This window comes from Callorhinus ursinus, unplaced genomic scaffold (genome assembly GCF_003265705.2).
Source record: "Callorhinus ursinus isolate GAN/ISIS: 27379988/994484 unplaced genomic scaffold, GSC_fseal_2.0 scaffold28, whole genome shotgun sequence".
Lineage (NCBI taxonomy): Eukaryota > Metazoa > Chordata > Mammalia > Carnivora > Otariidae > Callorhinus > Callorhinus ursinus.
Window position 1 is genome coordinate 3,974,716 of NW_027397090.1, and position 19,894 is coordinate 3,994,609.

At 38.9% G+C, this 19,894-nt stretch overlaps 1 pseudogene; it reads right to left on the reverse strand.

Annotated features, from left to right (window-relative positions):
- Positions 1–18,143: 18,143 nt before the first annotated feature.
- LOC112838815 (prostaglandin reductase 1 pseudogene) lies at positions 18,144–19,253 on the reverse strand (annotated as a pseudogene).
- Positions 19,254–19,894: the final 641 nt, after the last annotated feature.

The window sequence follows — 19,894 nt, forward strand, 5'->3', positions numbered from 1 at the left end:
TGTTTCTCTGTGATTGTCTAGGAAACTTCCTAAGTCATCAGTTTCTTAAACGGGGTTGGAAACAACCCTTTCGCAGGCACCTACTGGACCTTTACTTATTGTCGCATTTAATCTTTACAGTGCCAGCTCTTTCACGGGTGCTGTGATTCAGGGGAAGCTGCCCAGAGCCACCCATCCTGACAACACTAGGATTTGAACCCATGGCCTTCCTTTCAGGTCCCAAACCGCTCTTTTCCCCCACTGTCCTCTTTCCCCATTTGACCAGATAACAGCTTGCCATACTTGGTGGCAGGATTTGGGGATAAAAAAAAGTAATCTTCAGAAAAATTTCATCTCGTTCCAGAAAAGCATGTGAATAGGTTACAAAGCTCTACAGAGAATAACACGATTGAAAACAATTACAACTACAAAAAGTGGGAAACGAGGTTAACGTTCATTTTTTAACATATTTACAGAATGCTTCAGAATTTGCAGTGTGACTTGCCCACCTGGTCCCACTCATTCCCCCTTAACAGATCTGTGAGGAAAGCAGGGGGGGTGTGGTTTTGCCGAAATTCACAGAAATTCACAAAGCGTAGCTGAGCCTTGGTGTCCTTCACCCCCATCTTCATCTCACCCCATTTTCCCACCCCTCTCACCCCATGCTTTTCCTATTAGTTAGAATGCTTATGATCTGGAAATTGTCCAACCTCCGTTGACTGTGGTGACTATAGGACTGACAACTGGATTGGGATGTTTCCATCCACCGATGAGCTGAGTTGACTTGTTCTAGCTTTACCTCCAGCACTGGTTTGCATTCCGGAGCAGCTTTCCAACACGTGCCTTGTAGCTAGAAAGCAGGAGCATTCCAAATCCTCCCCTAGCCTTGTCTCTACCACACTCTTCATAAACTGCTGTGTTTTTAAATCTTTTCACTTATTTATTTGAGAGGCTGGATTTAGTAAAAGATAGAAATGAACTTCATCTTAGTTTTTATGTATCGAATCTTTCACTAAAGAAAATGTGGTACTTTTTATGCCTTGCCTTTTATTTTGTATGGTACAATGATGATCTTTTATTTCCTTCCTTGGTGTCCTCAGCATGTCAATCTTCTGAATATATTCCATCTTAAGGAGACTTAAGTTCTGTCATACTTTTGACTGTACATGAGATAAGATGGTTTCTGATGAGACAACTTAAATTTTAAAAAAAATTTATACATGGGATATAGGATTATACTCATGGTAGAAAAGAAATTCAGGGAATATGAAGAGGGAAACCAGCAGGTATGCCCTCCCCATACCCCACATCCCATTTTCCTTCTTAGAGATCACCCACAGTAAATAGCTTGATGTGCTTCTCTTTAAGACTTTTTTCTGTGTATTGTGTAAATAATGTTTTCAAAAATCTTATGGCCCTGATTATAACTATGGCCTCTCATGGCAGAAAGTGAAATTTTGACAACACCCAAAGTTATACACACTGTCACAGAGACACAGGGATGTCATGACTAGAAGACTATCATCACATAATTTAAAAATATGTGACTCTTGGGGCACCTGGGTGGCACAGTCAGTCAAGGGTCCGACTTTTGATTTCGGCTCAGGTCATGACCTCAGGGTGGTGAGATCGAGCGCCGTGGGGGGCTCTGTACTCAGCACAGAATCTGCTTAAGATTCTCTCTGCACTGCCCACCCCCTCTCAAATAAATAAATCTTTAAAATTTTAAGTAAAATAAATGGCATTGAAAAAATAAAGTAAAATAAAATGTGTGACTCTTTCCCAGACTACACGAGCTTGAACCAACAAATACTTAATATATATTAAAGACTTACTGTATTGTGATATTATATGTGATATTATATTTATAAAATTATGATATACATATGATATATAACATATATTATAGATCTTACATATAATATACATATTATAATTACATATCTATATAAATCCTATACTTATCTTGAGAAGAACCTTATAACTTTTCTTAATGTTAATTTTTTAACGTCAACCTATAGGAAATCACACAATTTCTGTGATTCTGCTTTAGAGATCTTCATGTATTAGCAAATCATGAGCCTCAAGAAATGGACATGGCCTCTGCAGAGCACTGGGTTAGAAAGCAGTCTGTGGAACTGGAGGGTATCATGCTGAGTGAAATAAGTCAATCCGAGAAAGACATGTATCATATGACCTCACTGATATGAGGAATTCTTAATCTCAGGAAACAAACTGAGGGTTGCTGGAGTAGTGGGGGTGGGCGGGTTGGGGTGGCTGGGTGTTGGACACTGGGGAGGGTATGTGCTATGGTGAGCGCTGTGAATTGTGCAAGACTGTTGAATCACAGATCTGTACTTCTGAAACAAATAATACATTATATGTTAATTTAAAAAAAAGGAAAAAAGCAGTCTTTGACTCTGCTTCTTTTAGTGCTTTTGCAAACTAGTTACGTGACCTGGGTCCAACCACTTTGAGAGGTTTCTCTGATCTGGTCTTCAAAAGGAGGAGGCCAATTCCTAAAGCATGTGAATTTGATCTCACTTGCTGGCCGGGTCTTGCCGTAGACTCAGCCAGGCTGCCTTTCCCTCTATTCCCCTCAGTCTGTCTGCTGCCTGCCCCCCCTTCCTCTACAGGACTCAGGTGCTCCAGCAGAAGGACAGTGTAAGTGGATGCGAGAGCCTGTATATAAGGCTGTGGGTGGGAGGTTGGGGGATGGTATTATGGGCAAAATCTCCAATCTAAACAGCAAACAATATGTTCCCGTCTATGGTTCCACACTCAAATTATCTTTCATACCTCTAAAGATTAAAAAATACCTAAGGGTATTTATTTGCAGCTCTGTGATCTTAGATCAACTGTCTGGGCCCTAAGTTTCTTTATCTCTAAAATGAATGGGTCAGACTCATTTTAGAGTCTCAGTTTAGAAAACTTGCAAATCTACCCCCCCCATTTTATATGAAGAAAGTATTTATCGCTTACCTATTATTTTTAAATCCATGTGCAAACTTTATATTCAGATGATCTCAGGCTTTGTTCCTAGTCATCTGCTAAAGTTTGCCAGAGTCAAAGAATATCTGAAACATCGCAAATGGCATGGCATTTCTCAACTTGAGAAATTATCCAATTTATTAAAATAATTTGTGCTTTTTTATTAACAGAAAGTCATTTCACCCGCAAATGAGGATAATTGGATGCATTTCACAAGAGAAAGAAAGACAGCTTTTGCCACCTTGCCCTGTTGTTGAAAAATTCAACTCTGTAGTACACGAGGAAATGAGATTAACTCCCCAAAAATGTCGTTTGCTCTGGAAACTGTTCATATGTCGCTAGTTACAAATTCTGTCAAATTGCCACCTTCTCAATAGCACAGGGAGAAATGAATCAACAGGGGTAACACTAAATGGGGAGTTAGAAATTATGTGTAACACCAATTAAATAGGTGATATTTTTCTGGTGGCATTTATTTGTGGGAGTCTGAATGAGGATATTACCTTATATGGCAAAAGGAATTTTGTGTGTGTGATTAAGGATCTTAAAATGGGGAGATATTCTGGATGATTCAGGTAATCACAGGTGTCCTTAAAAAGGCAGGCAGAGGAGGTGTGACTGTAGAATAGATGTGATGATGGAAGGAAGAGACCAGTGTGATGTGGCTGCAAGCCCAGGAATGACATGTGACACTCAGGAGAGCTGGCAGCCTCTAGAAACTGGAGAGGCAAGGAACGGGTTCTCCCTTGGAGCTTCCAGAAAGACCCAACCCTGCGGGCACCTTGATTTTAGTCTTATAAGATGAATATTGGATTTCTGAGCTATCAGAGAATAAACTTGTGTTATTTCAAGCTACTAAGTTTGTGGTAATGTATTATAGCAGAAAGAGTAAGATGATATACACATTTGAAGGCATTATTGTTTATTTAGCCGTTTGATTTCAGGAGAAAGGCTGACAAGTGTCTTTAAGGCCGTAAGTAGCCATTTGGTTGAATATTCTTGGAATTCCTTAGGCTGGTAAGCTTGATTTGTTTGTTTAAAGATTTTATTTACTTATTTGAAAGAGAGTGAGAGAGCACTAGAGAGAGAGAGAGAGAGAGAGAGCAAGCACGAGTAGGGATCAGAGGGAGAGGGAAAAGCAGGCTCCCCGCCGAGCAGGGAGCCCAACGTGGGGCTTGATTCCAGGACCCCAAGACCATGACCCGAGCTGAAGGCAGATGCCCAACCAACTGAGCCACCCAGGTGCCCCTGGTTGGTAAGCTTTGTAATGGGAATCTATTTCTGATACAGTGCAGAAGGAGATACTGATGGTAGTTACCCACGATTAAAGATAGATACAAGTAGAATAGGGGGATGGGGGTTAGATACAAGTCTATCTATGGCAGACTGTCATAACAAAATACCATGGACTGGGTGGTTTAAACCACAAAAGTTAATTTTCTCCCAGTTTTGGAGGCCGGAAAGTCTAAGACCAGGGTTCTAGCTGATTCAGTTCCTGGTAAGGACTCTCTTCCTAGCTTTTAGTTGGCTGCCATCTTGCTCTGTGCTTCCATGACGTCTTCTCTATGAGTGTGTAGACAGCAAGCTCCCTCCTATCTTTCTTTAAAAGAGCACTAATGCCATCAGGAGGGCCCCACTCTCATGCCCTCATTCAACGCTAATTACGCTTCAAAGACCCCATCTCAAATATTATCACTCTGAGTGTTAGGGCTTCCACATTGAAGGGGGAGAGGGGGGTCACAATTCAATCCACAGCAGGAGGTAACTGTAATATCTATGGTGGTTCTCCTCTTTGGAAATTTTATACCCTGGCCTGGAAAACTTTAAGTGGTAAACATTAATGAATTATTGGGAATAAGAATATTGATAGCATCCGAGTTTATAACTTTTGTTATAAGTCTTGCGACCAAAGATGAAAAACTGGAAATATTTCTTTGTACCTCATTCGAATTGAGAAGATGCACTTCTAGATAAAGACCCACCCGACACACAGTCCATGTCCAATTCATGTCAACACAAGTTAGGAGTGGGGATGCATAATCTCTTCGTAAACGCCGTTGGTCTGGTGAGTGATTTCTGTAAGTGGATGTGTTCTTCTTTGGATGTAACACACAAGTATGTGAACATGTACAAATAAAGTGCTGCGTTCCAAAATGATTAACTTCGTTGTTAAACTACTTATCTGGATCTCAAGAGTCCCATGGTTAAAGAAAAAAGCTATGTTAGTAGCTCCTGATAAAGGAAGCATCAATTCCAAGGACACAAATGAGTAAAGATCATTAAGAAGGTTGGGATCATTGCCTCCTGCAAACTCGTTTTTGTTCATAGTTCCCTCCAATCTGTTTATTCATGTGCATGAACCCATGACCATGGTCTCTTGTCAGACAAAAGTGAACACATGAAGCTCTCTCTGCAGAGACCAACCGTTCCAGAAATCCTTTCTCTTACCTAATGGTCTCCAGTCACAAGACATTTTGCTGGAGTTTGAACCTTCTAATAGGAGACAGAATTGTACGTAGACTCTTACAGGGACAAACAAGAAAGAAAAAGTATAAGACATTCTCTAAGGTTTGAATACTTTTCTTACAGATGGTCTACAATACAAGGTTATGCAATTTGTGTGAGTAGTGTGTGTGAATATATATATATTTCACATATAAATATTATATATAATATATGTCATATATAATACGCACACACACACACACATTTTATTGGATCAAAGAAACTTTCTAGCCCTAGTGGAAGGGATATTAGGAAAGATTCCATTTCAGGGATTATAGGGAATCTAGTCAAGGGGAAAAGACAAAAGTCTGTTGCTGCTGAGAAGACATCTAGAGTCTTCTTCCAGCAAGAAGCTACTCTTATGAAAAGTGGGTATTCTGAGGGCAATCATTAAACTTCTTTCTCAGAAAGGCTCCACTTGTCAACCCGTCTTGCAGACATTTTTTGGGGTTTGTCTATCTTCTCAGAAATATATTGGTACCCAGCTCGTCATGTGCCAGTGTTCACAGGAAGAGTATGGGTTCGGCCCCCAGACCAGTCTCCACTGGGGTGACTCCAAATCAGTACTACTTAATAGAAATAGAAATATAATGTGAGCTACATTCATAATTGTCAATTTTCCAGTAGCCACATTAAAAAACTATAAAAAGAACTTGGTGAAAAGTTATGGTCTATTTTATTTACCGCAATATACTGGAAATGTTATAGCAACATGTAATCAATGTTAGAAACGAATGATGTACTTTATGTTAGATTTTGTACTAAGCCTTTGAGATGTGGTATACATTTTATACTCATGGCACATCTCATTTCAAACCAGACACATTTCAAGTGCTCTGTAGTCACGTGTGCCTTTTAACTATCATATTTATCAGCTGCTCTAGATAAAATGCCACAGATTGTCTGACTGGACCTTAGATTGTTGGGGTGTGAGTAGGACATGGCTCTCTGTCTGTTTTCTGACTTATGCCGTCCAAGCCCATAACAGGTACTTATTGGAATGGAAGTACACACTTACATTTTCAGGTGTGAGATTTCCTGCTTTTGTTCCCACGTATTCTAGTGTTCTCGCGTGGTCACCTGCCTCTCACCCCCACCCGGCCCCCACTCTGCCATGTTGGCTCCACACCAGATTTCCCACATTCGTGCTCAAACACCTGCACCTCACACGCCAGCCCCAGGCCAGGCTCCCCACACGCCACACTCCCTTCTGCCTTCCCTTCCTCATTCCCCTAACATGGTTGTGTGAGGTTTTAAAAGGGTTCTTTCTTTATTCCCAGAAATGGGCAATCAGATCTCATATCAAACAATAGTACACAAACTACCTCTCTTTCTAATTTTGGAGAATTTCCAGCTTCAGAGCCAGCTCCTTTCTCCCAGAACATGGTGAGGGGGCTCTTCAGAAGAACGTGAACTCCCCCATATAAAATAAGGCTTACAGGAAGCAGGAAGTCCAAATTTGTCAAATAGCAATCACCTTTTAGGCTCTCTTCCCATGTACGTGTCTTTTACTTATGTAGCTGTCGCCTATCCATCCATGATATATGATAGATATGATCTATCTATGCCTTGCACTGGGAGAGGATTTTCTTTTAGTACCATCAAATTTTTTTATAAAATTTGAGGATTTTATTTTTCCCATTTGTTTTCTCATTTGATCTTCAAAAATCTTGTGACATAACAGATCAGTTTCATCACTTTCATTTTTCCGATTAAGAAGCTGAGGCCTTTGCATAGAGCTGTGGGCAAGCTTTGTTTATCCCTTGAAGGACTGTAACCTATAGCTCAGGGTTGCTGGGTCCAAATTGGTAGCCATAGCCTCGTGTGGCTATTTAAATTTAAACTGAAGTTAGTCAATACTGAATAAAATGAAAAGTTCAATTCCTCTGTTGTGACAGTCACATTTCAAAGGCTCAGTTGTCACATGTGGGTAATGGCTACCCCGTTGGGGTAGATAGAGAGCATTTCTGTTGTCATAAAAAGTTCTATTGGACAGCACTCTCTTGAAGAGATACCCCTAGCCTCTTTCAAAGGATCAAACTTCTCTTCTGCCATTCTAATTCCCATACTTCCTGCTTGGCAACAGCACTGGACTGTAGTAGGCATACTCTGGGCTCCAAAGTGGGATTGTGATCTTCACTGCTATCAGATGCCATTTAGGATGAATCTCTCCTTGTCAAGGCATCATTTGACAGTGAGGAGAAGCAGCCTAGGGCAGTACCAGCCGTCCCTGAAAAAGGCTGAAGTTGAACCTGAGCTTGATAGGATTCACTGAAACTCCATCAAGGCACTAACTTCAAGTTGATGTGACAATGCAGACAAAGAGACTAGTCTTCTAAGCAGTTGTCTGACTGAGTCTTGGAATTGGTCTTCTAAGATAGTTGCCATCACTAAGAGGGGTTTTCAAACGCTTCTTCTGCATACTTTGGGTTGGGTTTTCAGAGGAATTTGGATTGAGGAAAATAAATGTTTGTTTCAAATTGCAATTATTTCTTTAGCCAAATGGTATTCAAGGGATATAAGGGCATACACAGGCAAATGAAAATTGTGAAATAAGCAACTTCATTTCTTCAATAAATATCTATGAAGGCAACTATGTCTGAGACAGATGCCATGCTAATTGTTAGGAGGATACAAAGAAACATAAGACTTAGTCCCCGCCCTTAATATGCTTAAAGGTAATTAAGAAGATTAAAATAATCAGTCACGATAATAGCTCCCCTTTATGGAACACTTACTCCCTTCCACAAACTATGCTAACCACTTAATATAGATTATTTCACTTAAGGACTCTCAAATCCTAGGAAGTAAATAAGTGGGCAACTGTCAAAGCAGAGATTAAATAGGATTGAGAGAGATACCGAGAATCTCAGCCTCTCCTTTGTCTAAGGGTGGAGAGGGCAGGCCATAGGAATAAACCTTTTTATTTAGAATACAGCTACATAAGTGGCCACTTAGTTTTACAAATTACAGTATTAAGATTTTTTTTTTTTTTGGTTGACTAATACTGATACTTCTCTAGGTCCTTGGTATACAAAGCTGGTCCTGGGAGGAGATGGCCCAATTTACCTAGAAGTTCAAGGTTTTCTGAGGAAGAAGGGATAAATCCTAGCCCCACTTCCTGTATATTCATACACATACACACACACACACACACACACACACACACACACACACACACACGAGAGTAGATCAGGTGGGTCCCAAGCAAGATGCTTTGGTGGATAAACTGAATCAGAGGTAGGTGTCTATGTGTTTGGTCAGAGTGAGAGACCAAAAATTATGCCTGGTTGCTAATGAAAATTCCAGTTATGATACCCTTGCTTTGGTGCCCAAAGTCTCAGTTCCCTAGAGCAAGGAAAAGCAAGTGAATGGGGAGCTTTATAATATGCATTAACTGAATAGTCTCTGGGATCATCAGAAGCAAAGCAATCTGTATATTTTGTTAAATTCATTGCTTCCCTAAGTTATTTAGTGAACTGTGAAGAAGAAAATATTACATATAGTATTTGGCCTAAGCATCTTGTGAATTAATGTTCTATAGAACATCGGTTTAAGAAATATTATTGTGATGTGTTCTAATCAGGGCCATCTTCCTTCCATTCCCCAATCCTGCAATACATGTGTATTAGTTTGCACATGAAACAAATATAGGAGAACGAGCTAATATTTACATCTCAGAATCAAGATACAAAATGACTTCAACTGGGACAGGTAGACCCATAATTCCCCATTTATATGCTGAAATTTGGATGAGAGTAAATTATGAAGAAAAGCAAATATACAAATAGTGGGTCTCCGAGTTCTGTTTCAGTGGCAGTTCATGTAAAGAAAGCCATGGATTGTCAATGTTAGAAAGTTCAATATGAAACAACTGTGTCATGACTGACCCCCCCAGATCATCTAAATTTTGGTGGTTCTAGATGTTCCACTTACAGCTCTGCTCTTGTGTCCTACATGGGTTTTACTATTGGCAGAAATTTAAGAGGGAAGTTGTAAAACCATAGCAATGCCATGGACTGTGTGGTGTCATTTATTGTCAACTGGAGTATGAGAGAACTCGTTTTCCAGCATTCTCTTTACTGTATGGTTCTGAGTTAGAGTTAGCCAACAAAGGTACTTCTAGGAGATTTGGATGGTACAAGTCAAGGAGTAGCCATTGCTCTCTGAAGGTTGTGGTGGTAGATGTGGTGGGAGACTTAGAGATGACTGGTTGTTCTTGTTTTCTGCTCTCCATTTAGCTCTTCTTCCAGACTACTGACCCTGGTGAGCAATGGTGGCCCCAGGCCATCACCAGAGGCTGGAATGTTGGCCTACCATCCACTCCCTTGGTGTTTCCACAGCTCCATCTTTGTGACACTCCTTCTGGCAGTCAGGTGATCTGAGCCTTCTTACTTAGATCGATGTGGTGACTCCTCTAATTTCCCAACAGCTCCTTCTGACCTTCATTTCCTGGCCCCTCCCACAACCATGTAATTCTTATATTTATTTCTATTTCTCACAGCTCATATCTGCTTCCCCAATTGAACCCTGAGTCAGCTATATAACAATCGTGAATAAAACTATATAGTATGTAGATATTATTATTGTTACGTATCTGAAGAGTGCTTATTCTTTACCAGGCATCATTCTAAAAGCTTTGCATACAGCAATGTCCACAATAGCCAAACTGTGGAAAGAGCCAAGATGTCCATCGACAGAGGAATGGATAAAGAAGATGTGGTATATATACACAATGGAATATTATGCAGCCATCAAAAGGAATGAGATCTTGCCATTTGCAATGACGTGGATGGAACTGGAGGGTGTTATGCTTAGTGAAATAAGTCAATCAGAGAAAGACATGTATCATATGACTTCACTGATATGAGGAATTCTTAATCTCAGGAAACAAACTGAGGGTTGCTGGAGAGGTGGGTGGTGGGAGGGATGGGGTGGCTGGGTGATAGACAGTGGGGAGGGTATGTGCTATGGTGAGCGTTGTGAATTGTGCAAGACTGTTGAATCACAGATCTGTACTTCTGAAACAAATAATGCAACATATGTTAAGAAAAAAGAAAAAGAAGAAGGTAGCAGGAGGGGAAGAATGAAGGGGAGTAAGTCGGAGGGGGAGATGAACCATGAGAGACGATGGACTCTGAAAAACAAACTGAGGGTTCTAGAGGGGAGGGGGGTGGGGGGATGGGTTAGCCTGGTGACGGGTATTAAAGAGGGCACGTTCTGCATGGAGCACTGGGTGTTATGCACAAACAATAAATCATGGAACACTACATCAAGAACTAATGATGTAATGTATGGTGATTAACATAACAATAAAAAATAAATAAAAAGCTTTGCATACAATAATTCATTTATTCCTCCTAGCAGTCCTATGAAGCAAATACTATTATTATTTCCATTTATTAGTGAAGAAATGGAAACATGGAGAAGTTGTGAAATTTGCTAAAGTTTCTTCAGTTAGGGAAGGGCGGCACCAAGATTCAAACATGAATCTGACTCAGGAGTCCATGCTCTTAACCACTCCAGAGATGAGGACAATCAGAGTTATCAGAGGCCCAGGAATCATGTCCAAAAAGGAATCATTAAAAAATAAAGGAGATCTAATCTAAAAAAATAATTCACAGTAACTATTGTCAAATATCTCAGGGAGAGTGATAAGAAGAGAGTAAGCTTGTTTATTCCTGTCCTGCTGGGAAGACTGTAACTATTTGGTAGAAGTTGGGGAGATAGATTTTATTGCTTTTAAAACCCTCTATTAGTGTTCAAAAGTGAAATGTCCTACCACACTGATATTTTTTAACCATACATGGAATGATCGTCACTCAAAAAGATGGCCAGGGAAGTTCAGATTCATTATGAACTAAGTGCTCTTTCACTCATTAAAGAAGTATTTACAGAGTACCCCACATTATGCTTACACTGGACATAACAAAACAGACATGGTTCTCCATAATATTTCCAGTCCAGTAACTACAGATATGAAACAACAAAAAGCATGTATATTATATATACATACACTAAACATATAATATAACCCGTGATGAGTACCCTGAAGGACAAACAGAGCACATAAGAGACTATGACCTAAACAGTAGCTTCAGGAAGACTTCCATTAATAAATTACAATCGGTCTAAATCTGCTGACTAAATAAGAGTTTTCTGGGCATATTGGTGGGATACAACAGAACCAGGCAAAGAGAAAGTTTAATCATAGGCCCAAAGGCAGGAAAGAGAGTGGCAGTTCTTTTCTTTTCTTTTTCCTTTTCTCTTTCTTTCTTTCTTTCTTTCTTTCTTTCTTTCTTTCTTTCTTTCTTTCTTTCTGTCTCTCTCTCTCTCTCTCTGTGTCTCTCTCTCTCTCTTTCTTTCAGAGAGAAAGAGTGTGCAAGCAGGAGAGGGGCAGAGGGAGAGAGAATCTTAAGCAGACTCCACACCCAGCATGGAACTCAAAGTGGGGCTCGATCCCATGACCCTGAGATCATGACCTGAACTGAAATCAAGAGTCAGATGCTTAACTGACTGAGCCACCCAGGTGCCCCAAGACTGGCATTTCAAAAGAAGGCCAAATGGCTGAAGGGCAGATTGTTAGAGAGAAAAGGAAATACTGTGGCACTCCATAGGTAGATGGGACAGATGATACAGAACTTACTGGGGTGGATTTTTGTCTTTATCCAAAGGGGCTGCAGGAGGATTTAATGAGGGGGTTGACATGAGAATCATTATAGATTATAAGTATCATTTTGGATGCAGTGGGGAGAATGGTTAAAAGTAGAGCCAGAGAAGAGTTGGGTGGCTGTTATAGTAGTTCAGGTAAAAGAGGAGAGTCATGTGGAACTGGGTAGAGATGGAGAGGAGTAAACAGGTCCAAGATAGGTTTTAAAGGACAAATGTAGAGGGCTAAAAGTGCATTCTTGGGTGTGGGATGTAATGGAGAAATGACCAAGATAATGCCCAAGGTTCTGATTTGTACAAATGGAAACCCTGGAATAAATGCACTCAGATAAGCATGTCAGAAGAAGGTTGAATCTGGAGAACAGATGTGATGGGAGACTACAAGGTCAGTTTTGGAAAGGTTTTGAACTATTGGAAATGTCCAATAGAGGTAATTGGGCAGGCAATTGGCTAATTGGGTTGGTGCTAGTGAAGGTGTGCCATTGAGACACAATCTGAGAAAATATTTGCATGCAGATGGAGACAGAAACTATGAGGGTAGGTGACAGGGCTTGAGAAAGGATGAAATGTAAGAGAATAGGGGCCAGGGATCCATCTGGATGAATTCTAATGTTAAAAACCCCGACCCTAGAGGATGTTCAGGCAAAGGAGCCTGAGAAGGAGTGTCAGAATAGTAGGAGGAAAATCAGCACAGGGTGGTGACTTGGAAGCAAAGAATGGAGGAGCGTTTTCAAACAGTGAAAACACTATACGATATGCAAGATGGCTTCTAGCTCCAAAATGTTATTATTCTATATTTTGGAAAACAGGTATGGAATTTTCCATTGATTCTATTTTGAGTACCTTTCAGCATGATCAATGTAGATATTCAAGAGAGCCTGACATTTGTGTAGTGCTTCCACACATATTATTATCTTGCCCCTCACACAGTTAAGGAAGAATGAGGAATATATCCTTCAGGTATTATCAAATAAGGAAACTGAATTTCAGAAAATCAAGTGTTTTGCCTACGGTTGTAACCAGAAGAGATATTCTGACTTCTTGGCCATTTAATTTTCTTTCTCTTCGATGTTTCTTCATATAGAGTGTTATATTAAATTTTAGCCATCTCTCTTTAAATTATAAGAAATTCTAAGTGGTTAACATGTCTATATATGACTGTATCGATTTTTAAAGCTCACAGCTTACCAATCTTAAAGCTATACCGGAGTGTGGCTGAAAATAAATTTTAAAAATTTAATCTCAAGAAATTTACCTGGATTAAAATAACTATATTTTCCTTAAGCAATAGTCTCTTTCTATATATATTACAGGTCAGTTCAGTACTTTTGTTCTCTTACCTGATCACCATGGAAACATGTGCAAGTTTATAAGCTGCTAGACCAAATCTACAGTTGTTACATGGTGAGCTCCCCCATTGATGATGCCCACCATCAATGTAACCAAGTGAAATTTTGACTTACAGCACTAATTTAGTAACTAATTTTAAAGTCAATGTCAACCTTATAGGTCAATAAAAAAGTAGAACAACTTTTCTTATAGAAACAATGCAAAGATTGGTAATGAAAATGAATGCAACACACATAAAAGTCAACAGTGGTTTAAGAAATAATTCTCTTGACATTAGCCATAATCTGAAAGGGGCATTTCAAGAAACTCTGCTTAGAAAGGTACTGAAGAGAATAATTTAGTCAAAAGAATAAGTTACTATTTAAATCAAATGTCCATATTGTCTTAGAAGCCAACTTAGTTCATCAAAACAAAAGAAGACAAATGAATAAGCTGCATTCTTTTTATTTCAGAAATGGTAACTAAATAAAGCTGTCAAGTTTTACTCAGGTCCAATATTGTATAGCAATCACTTGATACGTCAAAATATTTTAAAGTCTCATATCTTATTTGTTGAAATTTAGTTTTCTTTATTTTTGCTGGATCTATAAAGTCACCTAATGATTCTTCTCTTCCTCCAGACTCATGACCCAGAATCTCCTCCCTCTCTTCCCTTTACCTTCCATTCCGACACACCCAGCTGCCTTGGAACACCCCACCCTCCCACCACACGACTTTCAGAAGTTAGCATTACCTTATTATGCTGACTGCTTCCTTGCTCACCTCTTTTGAGTCACCCCCCTCCCCCAGACTGTCAATATTTGATGTTATTTGTTTATTTTCTCAGGAGCTCTTTGATCACCAAACAACACACTTTGCACAAAGTCAAAATAAATCAGAAAATGATAATGCCCTATAGCTTCGCCCATATCAATGGCCTCTAGTCTGTAAGTATAAAAAGTATGTATTTTCTTCTATAAGCTTACCGAAGTATTTATATTTTATATGGATTTTGGCTACATTTACTCTCCTGAAAATTACTTTTCTTTAATTGCATCATATTGATTAGTTTTTACATTCTCTATTTCAGATAGAATTTATATAAAACTTTGTTAACAGCTGCAGTAAACTCTGTTGAATGAATGAACTCAATATAACTCCCATTTTATGCTTATGATATCTGAGAGGGCATATAAGCACATATAATGACATGATAATGACATATAATGTCCGAAAACCACAGAGTCCAATGTCAAAGTAAAAAAGGGGTCGGCAAACTTTTTCTTAAAGAACCAGATTGTGTTTTAGGCTCTGTGGACCATATGATCTTAGTTACAACTACTTAAGTCCGCTGCTGTGGTGTTAATACAGCCATTGACTATACACAAATGAATGGATGTGGTTGTGTTCCAATAAAACTTTATTTACAAAAGCAAGCCATGGGCCAGATTGCCCCATGAGCCATAGTTGGCCATCCCTAATGTAACTCATTCTTTTTTCTATTGTGTCAGTCTATTCAGAGTTCACTTCTGTGGGACTCTTTCCGTTCTCCCTCCTCTTCCATCTCCCTTACATTTCTCATAGACTTGTACACTACTTTGCTCTGTTACTAGGGCCCCCAGTTCCATTCCAGAATGGTAGATTCATAGCTAAAGGTTCTGTCCATAGCTATAAAGTTCATCAGATTTTCTTAGAGTAAACAAACAATTTCTGTTGTTAATATTGTTTTTCTAAATATAACTTCCTTAAAATATTTACTATCTGGCCCTTTACAGAAAAAACTTGCCAACCTTTGTTTTATACCTACCTTTGGAGGCAGAACTATTCTATTACCACAGAGGAACTCCCTTGTGCTACTTTTTTATAATGGCATGCACCCCCCTCACCCCTTGTCCCTGTTCCCTGGCAACCACTGATCTATTCTCCATCTCTGTGGTTTACAATCCTATCTTCTTCTCACCTTTGCATCCACATCGCTTACTCTGAGTGCCTGGCACACAAGTATTTACTAAATATGTGTTGAATGAATGAATGAAATGATGCTAAATGTTCCTTTTTAAAGTTGAAGACATAAATCTTAGAATATCTTATATTAAACTTCTGATTGTTTGAAAATTATTATTAAGGCTGCAAAATAATTCAAACTACCTATACTAATATCTTTAAAATAGTGTTTTCTGAGGATGTAAATGCAGTCCACAGAATAGTAATCGAGAGGGGGTTAGGACGTCACAGTGACCTCCTTGGAGGGCTTGCTAATTGTGTTACACAGGAAGTGTGATCCTGGCACTTCACAATGGGTCATTTTTCAGCTCATGCACTAATCAGGAAGTGACTGTGACCAAACGAGCTTGAAAGGCCCTACCCTTTCCTGTACCTTAGCAGAGACAACTAGAGCAGGCCTCTGAAGACTGATTAGACCAAGTCTGAAAGCCATAACTACTCACTGCCACTTCCACAGTCAAGCCTTCAAGAGGTCCTCTGGAAGAGAGAGTTCTTAGAGGAAACCTCGGGTAAGTTAAGAAGTGAGGGGATCCCTGTGTGTCTCGTGCCATTCAAACAGCCAAAACTACACAGACAACCGTTACCTGAACTTAGACCTCACAGAGGGAAACTGGGCGAAGCCAGTGGGCCTCAATTTGGGGTACCCAAGGGCTGTGAAGGCACAGATTCAGATTTTCAATTTTAGGCCTTCAAGTTCCTAAAATTTCAGTAGCTGAAATTGCGTCTGAGTTCAGACACAAAACTCTTCTCCCATTTGACACAATAAAAGCACTTCTTCTCATCCATCCATAAAAATTCCCTGGGGTGGAAACCTCAAGAGTACCAGGTAAAGGAGGAGGCTCTGTTTACCACCAATCAAGGCGCTGTTACCTGGGAGGACTTCCTGTCTTACACATACTGCTCTTCCAGGTGAAGCTTGTTCTTGGAAGACTGCGTAGCTCAGAGGGAAGGTCCCATAAGAACAAAGCAAAGTGGTGGAAAGTACTGAACACTGAAAACAGCTTAAAAAAATATTAAAATCAAATTTGTTTCCGTTCTTCTCCATACTTATCCCTACAACATATAATAAGCTGAAAACAAAGAGCACCTTCCAATAGCTGAGGCAGTACAGGTTGGTGTTATTGATTCTCTTCAGGACAACGGAAATTTCCTAATACTATGCAAATTTTCAAGATACAGTGGATAAAATTTGAAGGAAAGTTTTATGTAATTTTTTTAAAACTGCAAGGTGTTATTTTAGTAGTAATTACTATTTTATCAAAAGTACGTTTTGAAATGTTTACTTCGGGTATAGTAAATCTTTATTTTATTTTACTCTACTCCCCAAAATACTTATTATTTCCATTTCCTATTAACAAAAAGTATATGCTAGCCAATCACCAATTTTTAGCAATATATGTTCTTTTATTAAGTATGTAAGTTTGATTGTAGTGCCTAATAAATAAATGGTATAATTTCTAATTTTAAAAATTTGATTCTGATTTAATCACTCCTAAAACCCAAGCAGCAAAATACATTTATTACATTCTATGCCTTTTTATCATACTTCTTGCTTCATAAATAACACAATTTTAGCAATATTTTGTATCCTCACTAAGTAGAAAATGAGTAATAGGGTATTGATTTATTATCTTAAAAACTTGTTATAGATGTATTATTTACATTAGGTCTATAATGATTTAATCTTGAATAATTTTGGTAATGTATTTTGCAAGATGTGGCCTATTTTCTTTGTGTGTTAAAAAATGTTCCCTGAAGACCTTAATACTATGCTTACTGCGACTAAAAAACAGGATCACCCTTTTTCTGATGGAAAATAGGTCTTATATGGCTGATGGGTAGAAAATAAAAGTCAACCTTCTTAAATAAGTTACATGGCAGAGAATTCCCATAACCTGAATAAGCTAAATCTGTTGCTCCAGGGTTTTAGTGGAGGTATAGTTAAAGCTCCTGATTGAATAAAAGCATTTTATCAAAAAACAATGCAATTTCATAAGTGTGCAAAACTACAATGTTTTGATTTTTCTCAATTCTTTCCATAGTTAAACAAGATGGCTTTAATTTGAAGAGTAACAAGTATAATTAATAACAATTTTCAGTGTTTGGATGAAGACTCTATTTCCTGAAATACAGTGAATGGCTAACTCAAATGTTTAACTTGTAAATTTTACTTTTTGCAATTCAGATTTCCAGCTTTTTACATTCCACAAAATTAAAGGAGTCAATTAATTGCTAGCTGATACATCATTAAAAAAAAAAAACCCTCTTGGGGCGCCTGGGTGGCTCAGTTGTTAAGCATCTGCCTTCAGCTCAGGTCAGGATCCCAGGGTCCTGAGATCAAGTCCCGCATAGGGCTCCCTGCTCAGCGGGAAGCCTGCTTCTCCCTCTCCCACTCCCCCTGCTGTGTTCCCTCTCTCATTGTCTCTCTCTCTCTCTCTCTGTGTCAAATAAATAAATAAAATCTTAAAAAAAAAACAAAAAAACTCTTTTAATGATAGAACATTGTGTGAGTTTTGGTTTATGACCAGGAAGGAGTTCAAAGAATAAAGTGATGTTGCTTTTTAAAAAAAATAATAATGCCCCTCCCGTGTAGTTATGTGAACATGGTAAAAAAATGGATACAGAATCAATGGCAACTCTTTTTTTTTTTTTGATGATGAAGGTAGTATACATTTTTACTAAATGGTTAAAAAGAAATAATTATCCAAATGATTTCTAGATTCCGTGTGTCATTTTTTTCATACTTTCACTATTGTTTTTCCCAAATTATCTCCTTTCAGCATTCCCATGAATGTAGCTGGCATGTTTTCAAATCCTTTGATGATGTATTCATGGTACTGGATTTTACCCTCTATGACCCATTTCAGCAAGTCTTTCAGAGCCTTCTGGCGGACTTCTCCTTGCCAGCGGGTGATGATGAACCCTTCCAGGCGGAGCTGCTGATAGATAATATTCTCTGGGGGTGGGCCTGGGGGAGGAGGGCAAGTACTATTATATGTAGAGATGGCCCCACATACAGCAATTCTTCCAAATTTCTTCATCTGGGGGATAACAATGTTTGAAAACTCTCCACCTACATTATCGAAGTAACAATCATAACCATCAGGAGAGGCTTTTTTCAAAGTTTCTTCCAAAGACTCTACTGTTTTGTAGTTAAAGGCAACATCATATCCAAGCTTTTTGAGGTGGGCAAGCTTTTCGTCAGACCCTGCTGCTCCAACAACTTTGCAGCCCTTGAGCTTAGCTATCTGCCCCACCACAGAGCCCACTGCTCCTGCTGCTGCATTAACCATCACTGTTTCTCCACCCTTCACACCACAGATGTCAAGTAGGCCAAAGTAGGCTGTTAGCCCTGTCATGCCCACTGTTCCCAGAGCCAAAGACACCGGTAACGTGTCTGGCCATTCTGCGGGTAGCTTTTCCAGATCTTTCCCATCAGAAATAGAGTGCGTCGTCCAGCCTGAAAAAGCCACTACCACAGTTCCTGCTGGGAAGGCTGAGTTTTTACTTTCCACAACTCTGGCCACTTGCTGCCCCATCATCATATCACCCTCCTTCAATCTTTTGGCCGCCACTCTCATATAAGGATCCACGGTAAGGAACAAAGCTTCCAGCAGGACCTCTCCATTTTTTAAGGATGGGAGTTCAACTGTCTTTAACTCAAAGTTACTATGAGTAGGGCTGCCTTCAAAGTGCTTCTTCAGGGTCCAGCTCTTAGCATGAACCATCCTGAAGTTTCCCAGCCCGCAGGTTCCACTACCTAGACAGAATGGTTGCGGTTCAATGGCAACTCTTATTTCATTTGGGCAATAAGCATTTTTTGTCCATAGATACATGAACTAATTGAGAAAAAAAACCCAGTTTATCTCATTGGAGAGCATTTGCATTAAAACTTGACTCCTTATATATTTACTTATTAAAATTTATAAAATAAAAACCCTGTTTAGATCAAGTATTTTAAAATAATAATTATAATGATAACTCCTTCCAGAAATGTTTTGATCACATGAAGACTTAATTAAGGTCACAGGAAATTAAATCAGTTTAAAATTTTAAATATATTTTATGTATGTATTTACATGCATATGCACATGGATATTTGTATATTGTATATTTATATATAATTACTATTTTCTTTCAATCAGGATACTCTAATTCTTCAGTTCTGGGAAATATTTTTGAATTATTCCTTTATTTTCGCCATTCTCCATGATGAGTTTTCTCATTTTCTTAGTTTTTCTAATGTTTGAGCTCTGTTCTTTTGATCCACCATAAGGGAGTTTTCCTTAATTTTATCTTTAAGCATTTCTATTTAATTTCTGCTATCATATTTAAAACTTCCAATAGTCTTTGTTTTGTCCTTTTTTCCTTTTTTAGTAGTATTTTTTGTTTAATGAACCCAAATCCCTTACCTTCC